Source organism: Adiantum capillus-veneris, chromosome 1, assembly GCF_014529385.1.
Source record: "Adiantum capillus-veneris isolate H3 chromosome 1, ASM1452938v2, whole genome shotgun sequence".
NCBI lineage: Eukaryota > Viridiplantae > Streptophyta > Polypodiopsida > Polypodiales > Pteridaceae > Adiantum > Adiantum capillus-veneris.
In genome coordinates this window covers 147,176,399-147,195,278 of record NC_140931.1, presented here as the reverse complement: position 1 = coordinate 147,195,278, position 18,880 = coordinate 147,176,399, and positions in this window count along the sequence as shown.

The window sequence follows — 18,880 nt, the reverse complement described above, 5'->3', positions numbered from 1 at the left end:
CCGAGTGATGGCCCTAGCGCTCTTGTGTGCGTAGATCAGCATAGCATTTTGCAGATTAAGCCCCATACCAGCCATTGCAGTAGGATAGCCAATGTTTGCAAAATTGGTCAAACCATTATTGGCCATTGGCAACCCACATCAAGACGGATTCAAAGGTGCATCCAAATCAGCCCCGAGGTGCTTCATTATGAAGAGTTACCATGGTGACAATCCCCATTTGAGTTGGTAGAGTTGCATTGAGGCTTGAATTGTTGTGCACATTCCGTTTACGCAATCAAAAGCAAATACCACATCGGCAATGGTGTGCATGTGATTGCATTGGGAGAGACACTCTCGCTTTGCATCTGCCAAAAATATCCCAGTGATTCTTGACCCTACCCAAATTGGGCATATCTGGCAATAAATGCATTCAAAGAGACGGCATCCTATATAGGAATCTCTCTCCCACTTTTTGTGCTTTATGAAGTGCTTCACATTTGTCATACCTAGAAAGAAGTTCAAACATTGCACACACCTAGAATACTTTGTGTGTGTGTATGTATATGTGTGTGTGTGTGTGTGTGTGTGTGTGTGTGTGTGTGTGTGTGTGTGTGTGTGTGTGTGTGTGTGTGTGTGTGTGTGAGAGAGAGAGAGAGAGAGAGAGAGGCAGGGAACGGGAGGTGTGACTCAAAAGACATATTGGCAACAAAAATAATACAATTATGGAGATCCTCTGAGAATGTAGTATCCAAATAAGACAAGCAAGAGTTGTGAGAAAATTGGTATCCACTACATACATAAGCTTCCCCCAAAATGTAGTCAATATCTGCAAAGCCACCAAAATATAGATCCGCTAAGCCTATACATGAGAAAGAAGTGAGTATTACTATCGATTACATAATTTGCTTCTTGCAAGGGTTGCCTTGCTTTGAATTGGATGGAATATCTCCAACGGCATTAATCCCCTTCTTGGGCCAATGGGTCGTTACCAATGCATTGAGATTGTTTGAGATAGATCTAACTTTGGAGACACCTGTAGTATGTTGTACTGCTATGACGGTCAATTTGTTGCTAGTGCTTCATAATTCAGGCACAATGCTTTTGAAATCCATGCTATCCTTGTCAAGAAGGGACCTCTCCAAGAGACTCATGATTTTAGCTTGGTTGCTTTCTATGCGAGAAAGTTGTTCTTGCACTGAGCTCTGCTGCTGCAAAATACCATTGATCTGTAGCTGCATCCGCTCCTCTAGACGATGAAGATAAACCCCTTGCTCATATTGTGAATGGCTCAACCTGTGAATGCTCTCTCTATAGGAAACATGTGATGCCTCCGCCTCTCACATGAGGCTTGAATTTTGGAGCATACTGTGTGGATGATACCTAGTCCATCTACAATTTGCTTCTTTGCAGGTCCATCCCCACCTCGGGCAACGCGCTTGGCATTTTGTAAATTGTTGCCTGGGTCTCTCTCTGGGGTAGAAAATATCACCTCCGAAGAATCTCCTCCACAGGTAAGCACTTGCTCCATTACTGTAAGATGAGATATATATTTAGCACCGGGTTATACATGTTTTTCTAACTATCTATTTCTCCCTCTCTATTTTTCTCCTATCCACCTCTCTATACCTCCCTCTCTATGGTGCAAGGTGGCCATAGAGAGAGAAATAGCCAAAGCCTGTGTGCATCCTATGGCCATAGCAAAAGGTTGTTGACTTTCCTATGGGCATAATGTGAAACTGAGCGTGCACGCACACGCGTGCGCGCACACACACAGAGGCTATACCTATATAGATATACATATTTTTTTTGTCATGTGGGGGAGGGGAATCAACAACGGTAGTGGCAGACCTCTCTCTCTCTCTCTCTCTCTCTCTCTCTCTCTCTCTCTCTCTCTCTCTCTCTCTCTCTCTCTCTCTCACACACACACACACACACACATGCCAAATGTGGTGCATTTTGGAAAGCACAAAAAGTGCTTGAGAAGCTTCTTGTGTAGGATGTCGTCTCTTGGAATGCATTGATTGTGGGATATGCCTAGCTTGGTTAGGGCCAAGAGAGCGGCTGACCCACCTAATGCTTCTCGTCCATCAGCTCCATTCCCCCCCCCCCCCTCTCTCTCTCCCTCCCTCTCCCTCTCTCTCTCTCTCTTCCCTACTCATGTGTAGGCATATCCCATACTGGGTGCATTCCAAGAGACCACATCCCATAGATTAAGCTCATTGAAATCACCTTTTGTGCTTTATGAAGTGCATTACATTTTGGCATACATGTCGACCAAGTCAATGCTAGACTTCAAGGTTTTTACACTAAATTTCTCTACAGGTTGTAGGTTTTCTCAAGTTCAAATTTAAAATTTAGAGGTAAATACCAAAATTTGTAGGGATTACATTAAACCTAGGTTTTTTTCTAGCTCTGCGAGCCCCACCATCACAGAGATCTGTATCAATGCAAAATAGCGCATATAAGTTCCTCTTCCCCCCTGATTATTTGTCTGCTGATCCGTTGATAATGAGTTGTAGAGAAATGCCTCAATTCCTCCTCCTCCTGGCTTTTGAAACTGAGTTTGCCATGTGTTTTATTGGCTTCAAGCCTAGTTCGCCCACGTCAGTAGATTGTTGTTGTCATGTGGGGGAGGGGAACCAACGACAGTAGTGGAAGATCTCTCTCTTTCTCTCTCTCTCTCTCTCTCTCTCTCTCTCTCTCTCTCTCTCTCTCTCTCTCTCTCTCTCTCTCTCTCTCTCTCTCTCACATGCCAAATGTGGTGCATTTCAGAAAGCACAAAAAGTGATTGAGAAGCTTCCTATGTAGGATGTCTTCTCTTGGAATGAACTGACTGTGGGATATGCCTAACTTGGTTAGGGCCAAGAGAGAGCCTGCCCCACCAATTCTTCTCGTCCATCAGCTCCATCCCTCTCTCTCTCTCTCTCTCTCTCTCTCTCTCTCTCTCTCTCTCTCTCTCCCCGATATTCTACTCATGTGTAGGCATTCCAAGAGACAACATCTCATAGATTAAGCTCATTGAAAGCACTTTTTGTGATTTATGAAGTGCTTTATGAAATGCTAGGGTTCAAGATTTGGGAAAAATCATTTTTTTTAACATACAAAATTCCTTCCCTTGAATTTGCTAAGAGAAAATTTTAGAAAATTAGGCTATCATTTGAGTTTTTACACTATTTATCTCTATTTCGGGGTGGAATTTCTCCTTTTCCCCTTGCCTTCAACCGGCATTTTTGAAATTGAAAACGACACGATATTAAGCTGACTTCGACCGAGACACATTTTTCCCAACATTGGTGCTTTGAATAGTGCCAATTTGTTGAGCCCCTACTGGTGCTTTGCAATGTTCAAGAAAAATCATTATTTTAAACGTACAAAATTCCTTTCCTTGAATTTGCTAAGAGAAAATTTTAGAAAATTAGGCTATTATTTGGGTTTTTACACTATTTTTCTCTATTTTGGGGTGGACTTTCTCCTTTTCCCATTGCTCCATTTCAATGCAAAATAGCGCATATAAGCTTCTCTTCCCCCATATTTATTTGTCTGTTGATCCATCGATAATGAGTTGTAGAGCAATGCTTCAATTCCTCCTCCTCCTGGCTTTTGAAACTAAGTTTTCCATGTGTTTTCTTGGCTTCAAGCTTAGTTCGCCCCCATCAGTAGATTGTTTTTGTCATGTGGGGTAGGGGAACCGACGATGATAGTGGAAGATCTCTCTCTTTCTCTCTCTCTCTCTCTCTCTCTCTCTCTCTCTCTCTCTCTCTCTCTCTCTCTCTCTCTCTCTCTCTCACACACACACACACACACACACACACACACACACACACATGCCAAATGTGGTGCATTTAGAAAAGCACAAAAAGTGATTGAGAAGCTTCCTGTGTAGGATGTCGTCTCTTGGAATGCACTGATTGTTGGATATGCCTAACGTGGTTAGGGCCAAGAGAGTGGCTGCCCCACCTAATGCTTCTCATCCATCAGCTCCATCCCTCTCTCTCTCTCTCTCTCTCTCTCTCTCTCTCTCTCTCTCTCTCTCTCTCTCTCTCTCTCTCTCTCTCTCTCTCTCTCTCAGAATGCACTGATTGTGGGATATGCCTAACTTGGTTAGGGCCAAGAGAGTGGCTGCCCCACCTAATGCTTCTCGTCCATCAGCTCCATCTCTCTCTCTCTCTCTCTCTCTCTCTCTCTCTCTCTCTCTCTCTCTCTCTCTCTCTCTCTCCAATATTCTACTCATGTGTAGGCATTCCAAGAGACGACATCTCATAGATTAAACTCATTGAAAGCACTTTTTGTGCTTTATGAAGTGCTTTATGAAATGCTAGGGTTCAAGATTCGGGAAAAATTTGTTTTTTTAAACATACAAAATTCCTTCCCTTGAATTTCCTAAGAGAAAATTTTAGAAAATTAGGCTATCATTTGAGTTTTAACACTATTTTTCTCTATTTTGGGGTGGAATTTCTCCTTTTCCCCTTGCCTTCAACCGGCATTTTTGAAATTGAAAACGGCACGATATTAAGCTGACTCCAACCGAGACACATTTTTCCCAAACATTGGTTCTTTGAATAGTGCCAATTTGTTGAGCCCCTACTGGTGCTTTGCAATGTTCAAGAAAAATCATTATTTTAAACATACAAAATTCATTTCCTTGAATTTGCTAACAGAAAATTTTAGAAAATTAGGCTATTATCTGGGTTTTTACACTATTTTTCTATATTCCGGGGCGGACTTTCTCCTTTTCCCCTTGCCTTCAACCGGCATTTTTGAAATTGAAAACAACACAATAATAAGCTGACTCCGACCGAGACACATTTTTCTCGAACGTTGGTGCTTTGAACAGTGCCAATTTGTTGAGCCCCTACTGATGCTTTGCAATGTTAAAAAAATAATAATTTTTTAAACATACAAAATTGCTATCCTTGAATTTGCTAAGAGGAAATTTTAGAAAGTTAGGTTATTTTTTGGGTTTTTACACTCTCTCTCTCTCTCTATTTCGGTGCTAATTTGCATGTGCAACGATGCGTGACAGTCAGTAGGCATGTGGGCATTGGTTGGCAGGCCCCAAATAGGCCAATAAGGTACACTGTACAGAGTGCACTCAAGGGCCAGGGCATTTGCTGTTTTGTTGGTCGTGCGACCTGCCTGAAGGCGCAGAGAGAGAGAGAGAGAGAGAGAGAGAGAGAGAGAGAGAGAGAGAGAGAGAGAGAGAGAGAGAGAGAGAGAGAGAGAGAGAAGATGTTGTCAGCGCTACAGATTGGGGGGGAGGGAGGGAGAGAGAGAGAGAGCACTCACAACTGTGTTCGGGAAAAATCATTTTTCCAAACATACAAAATGCCTTTCCTTGAATTTGCCAAGAGGTTACTTTTTTAGTTTTTTACACTATTTTTCTCTATTTTGGGGTGGAATTTCTCCTTTTCCCCTTGCGCTCAACCAGCATGATATTAAGCTGAAACACATTTTTCCCGAACACTGACTCACAGTCTCAGTCTCACGTGGAGAGGAGGGAGATGAAATGAAATGCTATATTAAACGTCTTCAAAGGGCCAAGGTCTATGAGACCAAACTCATACAATCTTGGTGGATCTAATAGAATGTCTGATTACAAAATAAAAATGAAGTAAAGTGAAAAACTAAAATCATTATCATCATCATCGTAAATGGCCAAGGATGCTGTTTCAAAAATTTCTCAAAATACCCTTAAATGTCATTATCATCATCATCGTAAATGCCCAAGAATACCCCTCAATTTCAAAAATTCTCAAAATACGCTTGCATCTATTTTGGTTAGATTGTTCAAGATTTTCTAAGCTTTAAGGTCCATTTTTTATTGTCAGGGGGGTATTTCATTTCTCTCTCTCTCTCTCTCTCTCTCTCTCTCTCTCTCTCTCTCTCTCTCTCTCTCTCTCTCTCTCTCTCTCTCTCTCTGTGCGGGCTCACAGATGCTAACATAACATTTCATTTCTCTCTCTCTCTCTCTCTCTCTCTCTCTCTCTCTCTCTCTCTCTCTCTCTCTCTCTCTCTCTCTCTCTCTCACACACACACACACACACACACACACACACACACACACACAAAAACATAACATTTCATCTCTCACCTAGTAGACAGCAGTCCACTCTTTTGATCATAACTTCTTCATCTGAACTCCGATTTGGGTGATCTATAGCCTCAATCGAAGAGCACGAAGTCCTCTACGCATTGATGTAAAGACAGAAATTTTCAGAGTTATGGAAGGCGTTTCTGTAGTAGCATTTCCGAAGTGAACAGGTTCAACAAAATTGATTCTCATCTCCTATTTTACATACAATGTCTTCCGGCACTCACAAGGGTTCTTCTTCTTCAACAAGGTCCACAACCATTGTGGAAAATGATCCAAAATCTCCTAAGTGTGGAGATAGCAACACAACCACCCAACCAACGACATCGGAAACCATGATCATGGCGTACTTGGTATCATTGCAAGAGACCGTAAACAAACAAGGCGAAGACTTACGAGCACTTGCAATGGAGAATGGCACACTAAGGGTGATTGTGGTTGAGAATGAGAATCTCAAGAGGACACTTGAGATGCAAACAACACGTTTGATGCAACTTGAAGAGGAAGTCAAGGAATGTAAACGCTCTCTTGTGGACTTGAATGCTTTGAAGGAGCGAATGAGCAAAGTAGAGCATGACCATGTATTGAAAGAGGACAAATTTGACACTATAAGCCGGGATGTATGCGACATGAAAAATGTATGCACAAACAAGTCTTGGGCTGATGTATATGGTAGCAATGTGGTTTCTAATTCCTCACTCATGCAAGCTATGGTTCAAACAAAGAATGTTGAGAATGTGGATGTGGAGGAGTTGAAGGAACGGGAGCGACGTTCCAAGAACATTGTTATTCGTGGAATTCCCGAAGAGAAGTTAGAGACACCTCCTTCTCTTGCCATTGTTATTGAAGATTTCTTCAAAACCCACTTTGGCATGTCCGGAGCTATGGTCTATGGAGCACATAGAGTGGGTAAGCAAGGAGCTCCTCGCTCGGGAGAACGGCCAATTGTAAGCACCATGCCGGATGAGACCAAGCGAAAGATTATCCTTGATAATAGTTGGATCTATTTGAGGGATACAAAATGTTTTCTATGTGAAGATCGCACTATTAAGCAACAAAATATGCGTCGCAAGGCATATGAGGAAAAGAATAATAAAAACAAGGAGATCTCTCATGAAGAAAATGTGCCCAAGGAGGAGGCAAGTCTCTCAAGCAAATAGAGATGCATGACCTATGAGACCGAGTTACAATTAAAAATATGCTTTTGGAATTGTAATGGATACCCATGGAATGCGGGGGTTGGCATTGATGAACTAACAAGCAAAGCCGATGTTGTACTTCTTGTTGAAACTTGGGAGCATGATACACAAAGGATTAACGGCTTGGAGGATTACAATGTACATTCATTGATGTGGTCAAATAATCTCAAGCAATGAAGAGGACAAGGAGGGTTAGCATGTATGGTTAAGAAAGGATTGGAAGATTTTGTATCAACTGTGAAAGATGACAAGTACAAACGTTATGTATGGCTGAAAATTATGACACCAAAAAGAGCACCGATTTTGGTAGCCGGTTGCTACATTCCTCATCATGATTCTCCCTTTTATGCTTGCATGGATAGAGATCAACCATTTTCTGATTTGGAAGAGGACATTGCTTATTTCAAAGGTGAAGGTGATGTTATTGTATTTGGGGATATGAATGCTCCCACAAAAACATTGCAACATGATACTCAACAATTTGATATGCCATACATTTCAAGGAAGTTGGAGGAAGTTCACTTGTATGATCGTACTTTAATGGATAAGAAAGAGCCGGATCACTATGGAAAGTTACTTTTACACATGTGTAATAGCACGGGTATGCTCATTGCCAATGGTGTATCTTTGTGGAGTGGAACCAATGGATTTACATGTAGGAGACATAATGGGGATAGTGTGATTGACTATATGCTACTCTCTGAAGCCATCATGTATCGCATAAAGAGTTTTATGTTTGGTCAATGGACTCCGGAATCCGACCATCGCACCTTATATATTGACCTTTCATGTGGAGAAGCAACTAAGCATGATAATCTCAGCCAAAGGAAAGAGAAGTTATCACTATGTATGGATTTCAAACGGGCACCAATGTACATTGAAATGGTTGAGCAAAAATTATGGATGACAAAGCTTCAATGTGATGCACCATTGGAAACTAAATGGGAAGCTTTCAAGAAAGCTATTTGTTCCTGTGCGGAAGAATGCTTTGCCATAAAGCATCTCCATGGTATCAACAAAGATAGATCACGCAAAAGGTGGTTTGATAAAGAATGTCAAGATGCTCGAAAGTCCTTGATAAATCTTGATGCAGCTATGGACAAAGACAACTATCAAAGTCATTTGCATACATACAAGGCATTGATTCAAAAGAAGAGAAGAAGATGGGAAGTAAAGCAACAAGAATTTCAAGTCCAAGAAAAGGCACATGCATGTGGAAGATTTTGGAGAAACTTGAGAGGCAAGCGGGTTGAGAATTTTGGTAACTTGAGTCTAGTGGATATGTACACACATTGTAGGCAATTATATGAGCAAGCAAATACTGAAAAAATACCATTTTATGGTTCACTCCCATGTATGCCATCTTTTTTTTACTATTGAGGATGTATGCGGTGGGCTTGAAAAGTTGGCCACTCGCAAAGCGGGAGATCTTCAAGGTATCAAGCCGGAGATGATCAAATGGACGGGAGATTTTACCCATGAGTGGATGTGTGATATGTTCAACCTTGCACTTCAACATGGTATGCCTTATGATTGGAGTACTAATTGGGTTAAGCCTTTGCATAAAGGAGGGGATGTAAAGAATGTAAGCAACTACCGGACTATAATGATTGGGTCTCTTATGGCAAAGTTGTTTGGGTGCATAATGGAGATGAAATTGAGTGATTGGGCTGAAGAGAATGACAAGCGTGCAAAGGGACAAGCGGTTTTTCGTCGATGCCATAGCACCATTGATCATCTTGTCACTCTTCGTGTTCTCATGGAGGAAAGTCGGTTGAAAGGCAAGCGATTGGATTGTTGTTTTGTGGACTTTAAGAAAGCCTTTGATATGATTCCACGTAACAATTTGTGGAGAAGGATGGAAGAACTCCAAGTGCCAAGTGAGTTTATGCTTGCGGTTTCTCGAATCTATGAGAAGGTGATTTGTCAATTGCGCATGGGAAGAGAAATTTCAGAAATTTTTGTAAGCACTATTGGGGTTAAACAAGGATGTCCATTGTCACCAACTCTCTTTGGTCTATGCATCGATCAATTGGAACAAATGGTACTTGACTTTATGCAAGAAGAAGGCATTGAAGAGGTCACTATTTGCAATGCGGTAATCATGCTTTTGTTGTATGCGGATGATGTAGTGCTTCTAGCACACACTTTAGAAGATGCACAAAAGCTTATGGTTGTCCTTGATAACTTTTGCTTGCATAGTGGGCTGATTGTAAATGAATCCAAAACAAAGGTTATGCTTGTGAAAACCAACCATAAGGAGAAGCCATGCATTGTGTACAACAACAAGACACTTGAAGTTTTTGAGAGCTTTAAGTACCTTGGCCTTGAGGTTCCATCCAATCACAAGTGGCATGAATGTGCTATTCGTCGTTTGGAAGCGGGAAAGAGAGCATATTATGCATTTGAGAACATGTGTAATGCGGGAAACATCAAGTGTTGGGTTCTCAAGAAGTATCTTTTTGATGCATTGGTGACACCGGTTCTTCTTTATGGAGCTGAAGTGTGGGGCGGGAGCATCTCAAAGTCTACTTGGAAAGAGTTTGAGAATGTCCAAAAGCGTTTTCTTACAAACGTTCTCCAAGTTAAGACACAAACACCATATATGCTCCTACTTCTTGAGTCGGGATCTCTTCCAATTGAGGTTATGGGCATGGAAAGGGTTGTGGAGTACATGATAAAGATGCGTCAAAACCCCTCACATCGACTTCCTACAATTGCATGGGAAGCAAGCAAAAAAGTTCAAAAGATGCATAAAAGCAAGATCTTGAGCACGGGATGGATGCAAGACATAAAGAAGTGGTTTGGGAGATGGGATGCATTACACTTGCTACATGATGCTTCAATTGACTCTCAAGTGAATGAAGCTTTTCTACAACGCCAATGTATTACGGCTTGGGAGAAATCCAGTGGGTCACGCTTCATACGTTACACCACCTATATTGCCCCCAACTACAAAACCATGTTCTTCGCTGAGAGAGGAAACCGTACTCACACTTACATGCTTGAGCCTATTCCCTTGTCTGCGATACGCACTATCGCAGCAATTCGGCTTAGCTCCCATTTCCTTCGATGTGAGATAGGGCGTTGGGGCAATGGAGAAGAGTCAAATCGATTGTGCACATTATGCTCACTGCAAGTTCGAGAGTCTGAGTACCACACACTACTAGAGTGCTCAGCTTTTGATCACATCCGAACTTGCTTCTCTCACATTTTCAGCCATAACTTAGACCTACACACTTTCCTCTCCCAGCCAAAGTGTGGGCTCTCCATTGCGACTCTCATCACTACAATTTTGGAGCATCGAGAGTCACTCATCAGCCATACACATACTACATCACATGTAACTTTGGTCCCATAGGTCATATTTGACCTCCGAGGACGATAATAAAATCTATCTATCTATCTATCTATCTATCTCTCTCTCTCTCTCTCTCTCTCTCTCTCTCTCTCTCTCTCTCTCTCTCTCTCTCTCTCTCTCTCTCTCTCTCTCTCTCTCTCTCTCTCTCTCTCTCTCTCTCACAGACGTGGCAAGACTCAATAAAACATTTCATTTCTCTCTACTCCTAGCGTGCAGTCGCAGTCTCCTACACACACACACGTTTGTTCATTCATTCGTTCGTTCGTTCGTCTGTTCATTCATTCGTGAGAGAGAGAGAGAGAGAGAGAGAGAGAGAGAGAGAGAGAGAGAGAGAGAGAGAGAGAGAAAACCTGTGCGATGAGAAAGCTGCCGAGTGATGGAGCGTGATGCGAGGAGTTGCCGGTGATGGAGCGCGATGCGAGGAGCTGCCGGGTAGGGTGAGCTGCTTTGATGATGATGATGATGATGAGGGTGAGCTGCTGCAGTAGTCGATTCAAGAGCAAATGATGATGGTGATGAGCCCGCAGGCTTTGAGGATGATGAGATTGAGCTGGAGTAGCCCATGAGCCCGCAACCCGCAGCCCGTGAGCCCGTGATGAGCCCTCTCTCTCCCTCCCTCCCTCTCTCTCTCTCTCTCTCTCTCTCTCTCTCTCTCTCTCTCTCTCTCTCTCTCTCTCTCTCTCTCTCTCTCTCTCTCTCTCACGATGATGAGCCCGCAAGGAAGGGGGAAGGTTAAGCCCGTAGGAGTGCGATGAGGAAGGGGGAAGGTGATGGCTACAGACCTCCCTTCTCTCTCTCTCTCTCTCTCTCTCTCTCTCTCTCTCTCTCTCTCTCTCTCTCTCTCTCTCTCTCTCTCTCTCTCTCTCTCTCCCGCCCGCTTTAATCAGCCCCGCTTCGCCAAGCGCGCCTACTCAAGAGGCGACTGGCGGTGATTTTTTAATTATTTTTTTTCAATTTTTTTACCTTGAGCCCGCCTGAGTCTTCAGGAGATGCCATGTGGCAGGGGGGAGCCAGAATTCCCTCCCCCTTTATCCTTAGTATAGATCAAATCACTAGCATGTTCCACTCTATTGTGGCCTCATGAGCTTATTTTGGATATTTTAGCATGATAGTGTTGCCTCATGCAAGTGCTTGAGACTTAACCAGGGCCAGAGAATATTAGCTCTTGGATCGCACTTAAGTTTGAGCCTCAACTACATGTGCCAGTGTAGCACGAGGGTTCAAAGGTAGCCTCATCAGATCCTTGGCTACCAATGGCAGGAGGCTAAAACTTAAGTTTGAGCCATTCATGTCTATGCTAGTGTAGCGCTATTGTGCAATGCTACCCGCATGACATCGTTGAGGATACTACCAAGGGCATGTAATAACACATTTAGGCTCGAACTTAAGTTTGAGCCTTAACTTTCTATGCTCGTATAGCAAAGCACTACTATACAAGCCTATCCTCCTGACATCCTTGTAGCTACCAATGGCAAGAACCTTGCTTGCATTGTAGCCCTACTATGCAAGGGCACATCCTCATGACATCCTTGTGGATATCAAGGACATGGAAAAATAGCTTTAGGCTCAAGCTAAAGTTTGAGTATTTCGTACTGTAGCACTAGGGTGAAAGGTTAGCCTCGTGAAATCCTTGTAGCTCCCAAGGTCATAAAATAGCATCCTTGTGGCCACAATGGAAAAAGGCTTGCACCTAAGTATAGAAATTGCCTACAAATGTCAGTATAGCACTATGATGCATGTCTAGCTTCATGAAATCCTTGTGGATACCAAGGGAAAAGAAAACACTTTGAGGCTCGAGCTTAAGTTCAAGCCTCAACTGTATAAGCTATTGTAGCACTAGGGAGTAGGTCTAGCCTCATCCTTTAGAGATACTAACTCCAAGAGGCTCGAACTTAAGTTTGATCCTCACTTGCATAGGTTAGTGTAGCACTAGAATGAAAGGCTAGCCTGATGCCATCCTTGTGGCTACCATGGGTATAGAATAGCACCTTAGTCTTGAGCCTAAGTTCAAGCCTCATTTTCATATGCTAGTGTAGCACTAGGATGCAAGGCTTTCCTCATGACATCCTTTTGTCTACTAAGGGCAAGAGGCTTGAACTTAAGTTTGAGCCTTGCCTACATATGCTAGTATAGCACTAGCATGAAAGTCTAGCTTCATGACATCCTTGTGGATACCAAGGGAATAGAACAACACCTTTAGGTTCAAACTTAAGTTTGAGCCTCAATTGCATATGATATTGTAGCACTAGTGTGTAAGGCTAGCCGAGGGATATCCTTGTGGCTACTTAGGGAAAGAGGCTCAAAATTAAGCTTGAACCTCGCCTACATATGCTAGTATAGCAATTCTAACTTAATGACATCCTTGTGGATACTTAGGGAAAGAGGCTCAAATTTAAGTTCAAATCTTGCCTACATATGCTATTGTAGCAAGGCTAGCTTAATGACATCCTTGTGGCTACTTAGGGAAAGAGGCTCGAACTTAAGTTTGAACCTTGCCTACATATGCGAGTATAGCAAGTCTAACTTAATGACATCCTTGTGGCTACTTAGGGAAAGTGGCTCAAATTTAAGTTTGAACCTCGCCTACATATGCTATTGTAGCAAGTCTAGCTTAATGACATCCTTGTGGCTACTTAGGGAAAGAGACTCGAGCTTAAGTTTGAACCTTGCCTACATATGCTACTATAGCAAGTCTGCCTTGAACTTAAGTTTGAGCCTCAACCGTGTATGTTACTTTAGCACTAGGGTGTAAGGTTAGCCTCATGACATCTGTGTGGCTACCAATGCCAATAGGCTCAAACTTAAGTTTGATCTTCACTTGCATATACTAGAGTAGCACCAGCATGTAGGGCTTGTTGCTACCAAGGGCATAGAAGAACACCTTTAGGCTCGATCTTAAGTTCAAGCCTCAAGTGCATATTCTTTAGCACTAGGATGCAAGGCTTGCCTCATGACATCCTTGTGGCTAGCCTTGTTTGCATATGCTATTGTAGCACTAGGGTGTAAGGCTAGACTCATGACATCGTTGTGGGTACTAGAGGCAAGAGGCTCGAGCTTAAGTTCAAGCCTCACCTAGATATGTTAGTATAGCACTATCATGAAAATCTAGATTCACTAAATCCTTTTAGGATTCATGCAAGAATAGAAAATCGCTTAGGATTGAACTTAAATCTAACCTCATGGCATCCTTCTGGTTACCAATGACAAGAGGCTCAAACTTAAGTTTGATCCCCACTTGCATATTTGAGTGTAGCACTAGCCTGGAAGGCTAGCTTGATGACATATTTGTGGCTATCAAGGGCATAGAATAGCACCTTTAGGCTCAAGCTTAAGTTTGAGCCTCAAGTGCATCAGGGAATTAAAAATCACTTTTAGGCTCAAACTTAGGTTGAGCTTCCTCTCCATATGCTAATGTAGCACTAGGGTGCACCTAGCCTCATGACATCCTTCTGGCTAGAAAAATAATAGAGCTTCACTTTTAGGCTCAAATTTAATGTAGCACTAACTTGCAAGACTACTCTCATGACATCCTTGTGGCTAGCAAGGGTACAAAACAACATTTTTGGCTCAAACTAAAGTTCCAGCCTCGCCTACACATGCTAGTGTATTTTTTAAAATGTACTATTTACCTTAAACACGTGCTCCTTGTTTAGGTTCTAAAATTGTTCTTTTTGGTTGTTTCAGGAATGGAGGCTTCCAATGTACCAAGTATACCAGAGAAGGGTGCAGGTTGCACAAGTCTTCAGACTCGATGTTCTTGGAATTTCCACTCACGCCAAAACTACTGCTCCAAGAATAAAGGTTGACAAGACCTTTGAATTAACAAAAGAAGAAGGAGTGAAGTGGTTTGTGGATACCTACGATACATATGGAAACTACAAAGGTGACATCCATCAATATTTGTCACAATGTGATATGAAATATGGAGACATGGGATTGTTGTGGGTGTCAAAGATGATGTGGATGCAACCACAATTCCATGCTTTGCATGTAATGTGCTACTTATTGGAGAGACCACAAAGGCAAACAAGTTTTTCTTATCATTGGGCACTTTTCATGTAGCAGACATGAATGGTAGCAAACTAGGAAAAAAAAATTATATTGTAAAATTAGGATTGAAGATCTCCAGCTTCACTAATAAAGAAGACTAAGGTGTGGACTGTGTGGAAGACCTAGGGAAGGAAGTGAAACATGAAAAGCAAGTCTTGAGCTTAGCAAAGAAGATTGTACCTACAAAGAAACCATAGGGGCACTATATATCTAATAAAGTTATGGAGAAGACAGGGAAAGCCATAGTTAGGAGTACACTTGCAGCATCAAGAGGTGCCCGTGCAAGCGCTTCAACACATGCAGAGAAGATCACTGCCACCATTAATTTAGAGGAGCAAGAAGGTTCACAAGAGAAAAATGCACAAGGACTCATAAGAAAAATAAAGGCAAAGGACGATTCTACTCTTGAAAAATATTGACAAAAACTAGCAACGAGGAAGATGAAAAAGAGTGCAGAAGAAAAATAAGTTTTTGAAGAGGAGTTGATGGACATGGAAACTCCATCCGAAGATAACAAAGCACTGAACTCCTTAGAAATCAAGAAGAGATTCTATCCTTTTGGGATTAATGAAGTCTTTAGCATTGATGTCAAGGTGTTTTCCTGCTCCATCAAACTATGTGTATAGAAGATTATATCTAGACTGGGTCAGGATTTTGACTTTAGACTTTATTCAAGAACCAAAGCAAGAGGAGATATTGGCAATTTTGATGCCTTGTGATCCTTCCAAAAAAATTCCTCTTGACAAACTTGCCAAAGAGGATGTTTGAAATGTTGATTATTGGATCATCTCTCTGGACAACACTCCATTAGTGCTGCAAAACGTTTGCAAGGTGCAAAAGTTGCAAAGGTTACCCCTCAATTGCGTCAACAATTCAAATATAGATTATCAAAGATTATTCTCAATTGCCCACCAAAGATCTCTCGTGAAATCTCCAAAGATGAGAATCTATCTGTTGCAATGTCAATGCAAAAGGAGCCATTTCTTCACCAACTTATGCAAGCACAAGCTCAATGGCATGTAAATGGTTGTCCTTCTAAGCCACCACCTGGTGTCAACCAAACCATGAAGGACTTTGAGGCTTGGAAGGTACTTGTTTGATTCTTTGAAACCATGGATGTGAGTCCTTTTAATCAATATCTATTTGTAAACTAGAGTCTATCATACACTCAAGCAAGACCTCCATGTGCTCATTTAGAACTTAACGTGAGGTTTTAACTTAAGATTTAGTGTCACTTGCATATGAGGCTGTAGCACTAACAAGGAGGCTTGAACTTAAGTTTGAGCCCCACTTACATATACCCATGTATTTTGGACTTTGCATAGATGTATGTGAGCATATTAAGAAACAATTCAATCTAGTCAGGCTTGAATTTATTAAATATGCGTCTCAATCCCACAAGTTAGAGCCTTGTCAATATTGATGTTGGAATTTACAATTTTGCAAACCTTTCTTGAGACAACAGAGCACACACTTCAAAAGGGATTTGTCAAGACCAACTTGCATTTGCTTCTATTTGATGAGTAGATATGGAAGAATTGGGTCAAGATCATGAGATAATCTGCTCGAGCTCTAGAATGGACATGGATGAGATGGCTTGGAAGCTAAAAACAGATTGAGTGTTGAAAGAAGCAATAATATCATTCTTACAAATGTACACTTTTGCACTTTGCATGCCTTTATGCATATATTTGATCGCTTGTTAAAGCTTCACATAGAGTACGCTTTCACAATGAAACCACTTTCCAGATCCGTGGAAGCCATTTGAATAGTTGAAACAAATCTAAATTCGATTGGATGTCATGGTGGCAATGTTTTCATCATCGGTGAGGTGGATAATATGCATGAAGTGCCACAAAAAGTATCTATGAATGGTGTGAAAGCACGTAGGTTTTTCAAGAAACCAGAGATGCGAAAGGAGAGGGGTGAAGAGGATGCTCCATGGGAGCTATGGAAAGCGCTTTGCAAGTGTACGACCGATCAAAATTCAAATCCCGTGCTTGTAAATCTGCGTAGGCAAGTGTGGCACCACTTGGAGTTAGTGCTTCAAATCATGTGGAAACCCCAAACCACGAGCGAGCAACAAAATTTGTTCAAAGATCACATTTCGAATTTCACTAAAGCATTTGTGCAAGCGTGGGGAGAGAGCAATATCACACACTACATGGTAAGTTACTTTGTTCAGTTCAAATTTTGATGCTATACATAAATATTTATTTGATCTAAGCATTTTTTCTTGATGCAGCATATTTTGTATGTGCATGGAGCATTCTTTATGTCAAAATATGGTTCATTAGACATGTGGAGCACTCAAGGAATGGAAAAATCACATTATCGAGCCAAAGGTGTTTACTTTAAAAATACACGTCACGGTGGTGGAACTACGAGATCCAACTACATGAAGGAGATGTTTGATTGGTTCTTTCGTTTTTCTTTGGGGAGATGTCATGCCATAGAGTGAGCGCGAAAGTCAAGTCTTGCCAAGGAGGTTAGGAGACAATCTCGACTTACTGCTAAAGAGAAATGGAGAAACTCCACCGGACCCCTTAATCATGCTAGGTGGCGTGAAAATCTCCATAGAGTGGGCAAACGTTGGTTACCCAACATGTAAAACAAATGATGTTATGCAATGTAATGTTTATGTTTGTAGATGTCGTTGTTGAGTTGCATATAACACTTCTCCATTTATCTATTTTTTGTTTTTTATATTTTGATGATATTAAGAGTTTTTTTAAGTGGCCTGGTCAAGTGTGAAGAGAACTTTTTTTTTTAAATAGAGGGCTTTTAGAGAAGAAGGAGTCTCATTTTCAATCTTGCCCCTTCTTACACCATGGCACGCACAAAGCAAACAACAAGAAAAGATCAACCTTTTTTTGCTCACCCTCACTCAACCGTCTAAGGTGCTCAAAAACCACCTTGGATACACGAACAAGAGCTTTTAGAAGAGATGGAGAGAGAATGGTCAGGTGAAGAGCAACAAGATGGACAACCTTCACGCAAGAAGAAACGGGTAGTGACATCAGACACAGAAACCGAAACGGACAACGAAGCACAAAGCCCACCATGGAGTGGACAGGAGATCCCAAGCAATCATCGAGGAAGACATTGCCATGTTGATTCGGCGCTCTGCCGTCAGATCAGCCTAGAGGTGATCATGGGTTACTAAATGAAGAGGATTTTGAGGATGTAGCAGACGAGCCAGTTGGAGTGTAGGGTGGAGTTGAAGAGCCAGTCAGAGCACATGGTGGCCTTGAAGATGCGCAAGCTCCCCCTCGCAAGCCCTCTCGTAAAAAGAAAAAGATTTTCAAGGTTCGCCCTCGCAAGGCCCATGTCCCATATCCTACCATCCCTCAACAACGGGCTCCTGCTGTGAAGCGACGCGTTCCAAAGGCATTGCAAGAGATTCGTCACTATCAAAAAACTTCAGACCTTCTCATACGCAAGGCACCATTTGCATGTTTGGTAAAAGAGATCATGCAAAGTTATCAAATGGCGTTTCGAGTTCAAGGTATCGCCATAGAAGCTCTGCAAGAAGCGGCAGAATATCATCTAATTTCTATTTTTGAAGACACCAACTTGTGTGCTATTCATGCAAAACGGGTGACAATAATGCCCAAGGATTTAGCTCTTGCACGTCGAATCAGAGGACAAAGAGATTGAATTTGACTTTTAGGCAATTTTGCCAATGTAAAGATATCTTTTTGAAATATAACAAGTCGTGGCTTTTTCAAATATAACGAGTCGTGTACATTTGTTTTAAGTGATAAGTAAAACTAAGTAGAGAGAGGGAAAGAGAGAGAGAGAGAGAGAGAGAGAGAGAGAGAGAGAGAGAAAGATATGGATAAAAGAGCTGTCAACCAAGTTTGGTTGATTGAATAACCAAAAAAAACATTGTATTCTTATAATTTTTGCTTTAAAAACCTTTAATTAGGCTGTCTAGAGGTCTGCCGCAAAGGCGCGCGAGAAGTCAAAACTAAATATTACTTCTGACTTCTCGCGCGCCTCTGCGGCAGGCCTCTAGACAGCCTAATTAAAGCTTTTTTATGCTAAAATTATAAGAATACAATGTTATTATGTTTTTATTGATGTTATTTATCTGAAAAAAACTCTATATTTTGATTCAGAGAATTACACAAGTGTATCACAAGATAGAACCAATCATATACTATCCATCGTACCATAAACTCAATACAGAAGTTG